Source organism: Artibeus jamaicensis, unplaced genomic scaffold (genome assembly GCF_021234435.1).
Source record: "Artibeus jamaicensis isolate MK-2021 breed Jamaican fruit bat unplaced genomic scaffold, CSHL_Jam_final contig_240, whole genome shotgun sequence".
In the NCBI taxonomy this organism is placed as follows: Eukaryota; Metazoa; Chordata; class Mammalia; order Chiroptera; family Phyllostomidae; genus Artibeus; species Artibeus jamaicensis.
The window spans coordinates 434231-440230 of NW_026521506.1; the positions used below are offsets into that span (position 1 = coordinate 434231).

General features: G+C 40.7%; 1 long non-coding RNA gene across 1 annotated transcript in view; it reads left to right on the forward strand.

Moving 5' to 3' along the window:
- The window catches only part of LOC119054249 (uncharacterized), a 35969-nt gene extending 30476 nt beyond the window's left edge, over positions 1-5493 (forward strand). Inside the window, exon 4 of the long non-coding RNA XR_005083481.2 lies at positions 1334-5493. This is a non-coding gene — a long non-coding RNA (uncharacterized LOC119054249). The remainder of the gene's footprint in view (positions 1-1333) is intronic.
- Positions 5494-6000: the final 507 nt, after the last annotated feature.

Genomic DNA, 6000 nt, shown 5'->3' on the forward strand with positions numbered 1-6000 from the left:
GGGCTACCATGACCCCTTTTTCTTTGAGAAAGGTAGAATCCAAGGCACACATCTGGATAATGCAGCTCTCACCTCACTTCTCAGCTTGGAGGAGCACAGGGACTTTTGGGTCACAGCCTTTCCATATTCCAGTATGAGATTTTAGCCTGCCTCTGTCCATAGGGCAGGAGGAGGCTGAAACAAGCATTTTGGGGAACTGTGAAAAAGAGGCAGGGCTTGCTTTCTTGAATTAGTTTACTCGACTCCAAACAAGCTCAGGGAAGGCATTTTGCAGCTGTATTCTCAATCCCAGAGACTGAGTCTGCACTTCCGTTACTCCTTGCCTTCCATTCTCCCTACCCAGCCAATAGTTCATCCCTCCACCGTAAAGGAGATGCCCTTTCCTCAGAAAGTCAGTCAAGGCCTGTGGTCCCTGCCTTCCAGGGCACCAAGTACCTGAGGATATTGTCTAGAAATGTCTACTTTCTACTAAAAATTTGAATTTTTGAATTGGATTCTAGGTCTCATAAGCTGTTAGACTCCACTTGGCAAAAAGCAGAGGTTATCTTTGCTTTTGTCTTTTTATGACATAGCACAGATCCCAAGTTCCCAGTTCAAAACGGGCATCAATTTATTAAAGGCATTGGTAGTGGTAGACAGCATATGCTAAAACAGAACCATGAGCCAGGCAGCCTGCCAATCTGAAAAAAGTTGAAGTTAGAGGTAGAGCAAATGAGAGAAGTTTGACCACGTGAAAACTCCTTTGTGTGATTGTTTTTGCCCCTCCCCCCAATCCCAGAGCAGCTTTATTTTCGTATGTAACATAGTTGTGCCCCCAACACGAGTTCTTCTGACCTCCACAGTCCCTGGTATTTTGTCCCTGCCTTCCCCTCCCTCTTCAACTCATGTGTGCTACAATTATGATCTGATTACCATAAGGCAGGGGTGTCAAAATCATTTCCACTGGGGGCCACAGTAGCCTCAAGGTTGCTTTCAAAGGGCCAAATGTAATTTTAGGACTGTATAAATGTAACTACTCCTTAACTAGGGGCAAGGAACTCAGTGCTGCTACTGGGTAGAAACACAGTGACAGGCCAGATAAAACAGGGTGTAGGGCCAGATTTGGCCCATGGGCCTTGTGTTTGCCACCTGTGCCCTAACCCAACTCAGTGAAGTGTTTTACAATTTTTGAATTAGTCCTTCAACCAACTGTGGTAGTGTCTGCTGAATCCCCCAAATATTTAAACAGTTTGGGCCCTGGCCATTCAGTGATCTTTCCAGAGTCTGTGCCCAGCCCCTTTGTGATTATATGTCCAATATATTTTGTGAAGAATCTATTTATTTTTATTTTTAGAAAGAGGCGAAGGGAGTGAGATCGGGAGAGAAACATCGATGTGCAAGAGGAACATCAATCAGTAGCCTCTCGCATGCCTCCAACGGGGGACCTGGCCCGAAACCCAGGCATGTGCCCTGACCGGGAATCAAACCCGTAACCTTCCAGTTAGTGGAACAATGCCCAGCCCACTGAGCCACACCAGTCAGGGCTGTCCAACATATTTTGAGGTCTGGAAGAACTGGCATTTGTCAAGGGACAATTTAGGCTGGGTTTCCCACGTGATCCAGTAATATAAGAAGTCATCATTCCTCTCCTCCAAAGCATTGCCAAACGTAATGATCTCATCTAAACAAATAAGCACCTTCAAGGTAATTCATATTGCCAGTTGCTTTTTCCCTCAGACTCCTGAAGGTGTCTGGGGATCCAAAGATGTGTGGGCCGGCCTTTGAAATAGGTAAAGCCCCAGTCAGCCATAGAGATTCATCAACAGCACTTTTCAAACACAGTAGTGGAAATTATGGATTCCCTACTGTGTAGTCTAGAGGCTAATGTGGACACAGAACTCTCTCTAAGGCACAGAAAGATAACAGAACATTGATTCCCCCCCTGTTCTGAGTCTGCCCTTACCATGAATTTTCCTTCTTCCTTTTTGCATATTTGTATGTTCAGCTCAATGGTAGTTCTTAACCCTGACAGCCTATTGTAATCTATGGAGTTTGTTCTCAAACATCTACCCCTGGGCCCCATTTACCCCTAGAGATCCTGACATTTTCTAAACACCTATTTTATGGGAGGCCCTACACCTGCCCTAGGAGTAGAGGTGATTGAGTTATGGTCTTTGTTTCCATGTAAGCTCACAGTCCGGGGCAGAGGCAGAAAATTTAAAAAGTACTATTCAGTGAGAAAATACAGCATAACTCCAGTTCTTTTCTTAATCTAGCTTGTTTCTCATAAAACTGTACATGTGTGGGTGAGGTAAACATGGATTTGTACAACAAGTCCTAGTGCAGAGGATGAAGAGGCTTTCTCAGGTTCTTGGGTGCCATAAATTGAGATTTAAAAAATATGTAAACTGTTCATGAATATACATAGAAATTTTATTTGTAATAGACAAAAACTGGAAACATCCAGATGCTCTTCAGTGGATGAACGGTTCAATGAAGTGGTGCATCCATACCTTAGAATAGTACTTAGTAAGAAAAAAAAAAGGAATGAACTATTGATACATGTGGCAAACTGGATGAATCTCTAGACAGTTTGTGCTGAGTGAAAAAGGCTAATCCTGAAAGGTTACGTATTGTGTGTTTCTATTTGTATACTATTCTTGAAATGACAAAATTACAGAGGTAGAAGAATGTTTAGTGGTTACTAGGGGTTAGGGAATTGGAGAGGGATCCTGGTGGTGATGAAAATGTTCTACATCTTGATTGTGGTGGTGCTTATGCAAGGCTACACATGCGATAAAATTATATAGAGCTAAACACCCACCCCCACACACCCAGACACAAATGTGTGCATGTATAACTGTTGAAATCTGAGTAAGCACTGTGGATTATACCAATGTCAATTTCTTAGTTTTGGTATTACATTATAGCAGTATAAGATGCAAAGGTCGGGGAATACTGAGGAAAGGATGCATGGGGCTTCCCTATACATTTCTTGCAGCTTCCTTTGAATGTACAATTATTTAAAAACATAATAGCATAAGAAGTTACTAATCAGAAGTAAAAATGATTATAAGTGTTAAACACATTTATAAATGCAAAACCACAAATGGATACATGGGGAGAAGATGGCAGTATCATTCCTCTTGGATGTTATAAGAAAGACAGTCTTCTCAGGGAATATTACATTTAAAAAGTAGATGTTTCATTGTTTCTTCCAATTAAGAAAAGAATGTTTCTTTTGGATAGTTAGAATAGATAACTCAGGAAAGGTCACTAGTAATCCTATCATTTTGAGATAACCATTTTTTCAACATTTAGGATACATCTTTTTAAAAATATATTTTATTGATTATGCTATTGCAGTTGTCCCATTTCCCCCCCCCTTCACTCCCCTCCACACTGCACGCCCCCTCCTACCCACCTTTCTCCCCTTTAGTTCATGTCCATGGGTCATAAATATAAGTTCTTTGGCTTCTACATTTCCTATACTATTCTTAACCTCCCCTGTCTATTCTTCTACCTACCATCTATGCTACTTGTTCTCTGTACCTTTTCTCCTTCTCTCTTCCTCCCACTCCCCTGGGGATACATCTTTTTAATCTTTTCTGTATGCATAAAATTAAAACAAAAATTTCACATTCAGCAAGAAAAAGATTTTTTTCTGTCTTTAAAGAGACTTGTATTAATATGATTTTAATGTATATACAGTATTCTGTCATAGAGATGCAGAATCAATTATTTACCCAATCCTTTATTTTGGATATTTAGATTATTTTCAAGTTTTGGGTACTATAAATAATGCTGCAATACACATTATTGTACTTGCATAATTTATGTATCTCTGATTACTTCCTTATTCTAAATTCTTAGGAGGATCATTTTGGGGTCAAAGATTATATAAGAATTTAAAGCTTTTGTTACGTTTGGCTAAATTACCTGCCAGGAAGATGGCATGAATGTCCCACCCCTGTTTTTTTCCACAGCACATTCTTTGCTGCCGATGTTAGCACCCTGGTAGTAGGTTGGATAGAACCACTGTGGCAACTCTGTTCCTTGGTACGGTTTATAGGACCTAGCACAATACTGGGTACACACTAGGCCCTCAGAAATATTTGCTGATTTAATATCTTTCAGAATGTATTCTTTGAAACTCTGGGGTTGGTGGGAAACAAAATCATCAAAATATTAGTGTGCTTTCACCCCAAATTATATCACTGACATCTAGTAAATAGTAAGGACTTGGGGAATGGACAGGTGTGTTTTAATAGAGAGGAAGGACTTGGGAAACCTCTGGAGGCTTCTAAAAGTGGGAAGCCAAATCCATCTGTGGTTTCTGGGAACAGACGGAAGGGGCCTGAAAAACTGAGGTTTACACAAGGAAGGTGTCTGGGGCATTAGGGTTATTGTTGGGAAGATGGGAGAGAGGAACCCTTTTGCTTAATACTGGCTTCACACCTACTCTGCCCCCCCTCAAGGACGCAGGATGTTAATCAGCCTGGTAGCTTTTATGTAAAAATTAGTGTGCCAACTTCTCCCAGCGGAAGTCTGGGCATAATTATACTGAATTGTGCTTTTATGTTTTTATTTGGGAGGGTCGCTTTTCATCTGCCTTTGTAAGTTTTCCCTTTCATGTCCTGCATGTGGCTATTACTAGTCAGTTGGGACCAGTGGCCAGAGGTCTGGGCTTCCCATCATTGCTGCTCTTTCCACTCTCTGCCTGAAATACAAACAGGGCGGCTGACCACACATGCCCCACTGCTCTCTGAGAGGAGCCTGCCATGGTTTCAGAAAAGAGCGGGCCACAGCCAGCTCTGTTTAATCACCAGATTTGATTAAATAATAAAAATACATGAGCTCTTGAAAAATTATTCCAGGCTCTTCTTGGATGACTTCATTTCATTTCATTTTTCTACAAACCTGGTAGGATAGATCCTTATTATCCCCATTTTACAGTTGAGAAAATGGATTTAATTAACTTACCTGGATTCCCCAGTTAGTATGTTGCAGATCTAGGGTTTGAAATTGGATTTGAAATCCCCTCTATCTTATCCCAAACACCTGCTGCTAATCACTGCCTGATCTGGAGCACACAGGGCAATGTGCTGTTCTTGAATCTATTTTATGCATTGCATGTCTTATTTTCTTAGATTCTACCATTTGAGATTTAATCCCTTGGATTGTGAAGGTTTTTCCTACCCAGAGATTCCTTTTTAAAGGTGTCTATCCAAAGGAGCAGCACTGGCTTAAGCACAGCAGATAATGTTTGGGTGGAGCAAAATGGACTGTTAGCTAATTCCTCCAAACAAAGGACATGGGCAATTAATTTAGTTTCCTCAAGGTAATAAGTTTTGGAGAATCAGAGGGATAGGATAGATTAGGTCAAGTATGAATTTGATGTTGGTGCCCTCAGTGGTTTGCTACCATTAAGATAGCCAGCCTTCTGGGGCGTTCTCCACTATGTTTGCATTCCAGATGATGTTACATACAATAAACAATGCATTTTCATTCTCAGAGGCCTCTGACTCAATGTTCTGTAGCCTTCCTTGTCTCCTTGAAAGTTCCCTTTAGTTTTCCTGATTGCAGGTAGATTGTAATATATCATGATGGAGTTTGTTTTTCCTTGTTTTCAGCAGCAGGCTGGGACATTATGTTCTCACAAACCCTTTGATGTTTTGGTTTCACTGTACATTTTAACAGGTATTTGTTCAAACTATCAAGAATCTGTAAGATGTAACAATAATAGTTTTGAGTGCATATTACATTGAAGATACTGTGCCAAGCACTTTCCCTGCATGGTCTCATTAAAATTTCCTGAATCTGAGAACAAACACTGTCCCAGAAAGACTAACTTGTTTGTAATCACAAAGATAGTAGTGGAACAAGGATTTAGGTCTAGTCTGACTTCCGGGTCTCATAACCATGCCTGGTGGTAGCTATAGTTATATAATAATAATAATTGATCTAAATATAGACATTGGGGCTTTGAATAAAGGTGCTAGAGTATTTATTGACCAGCCA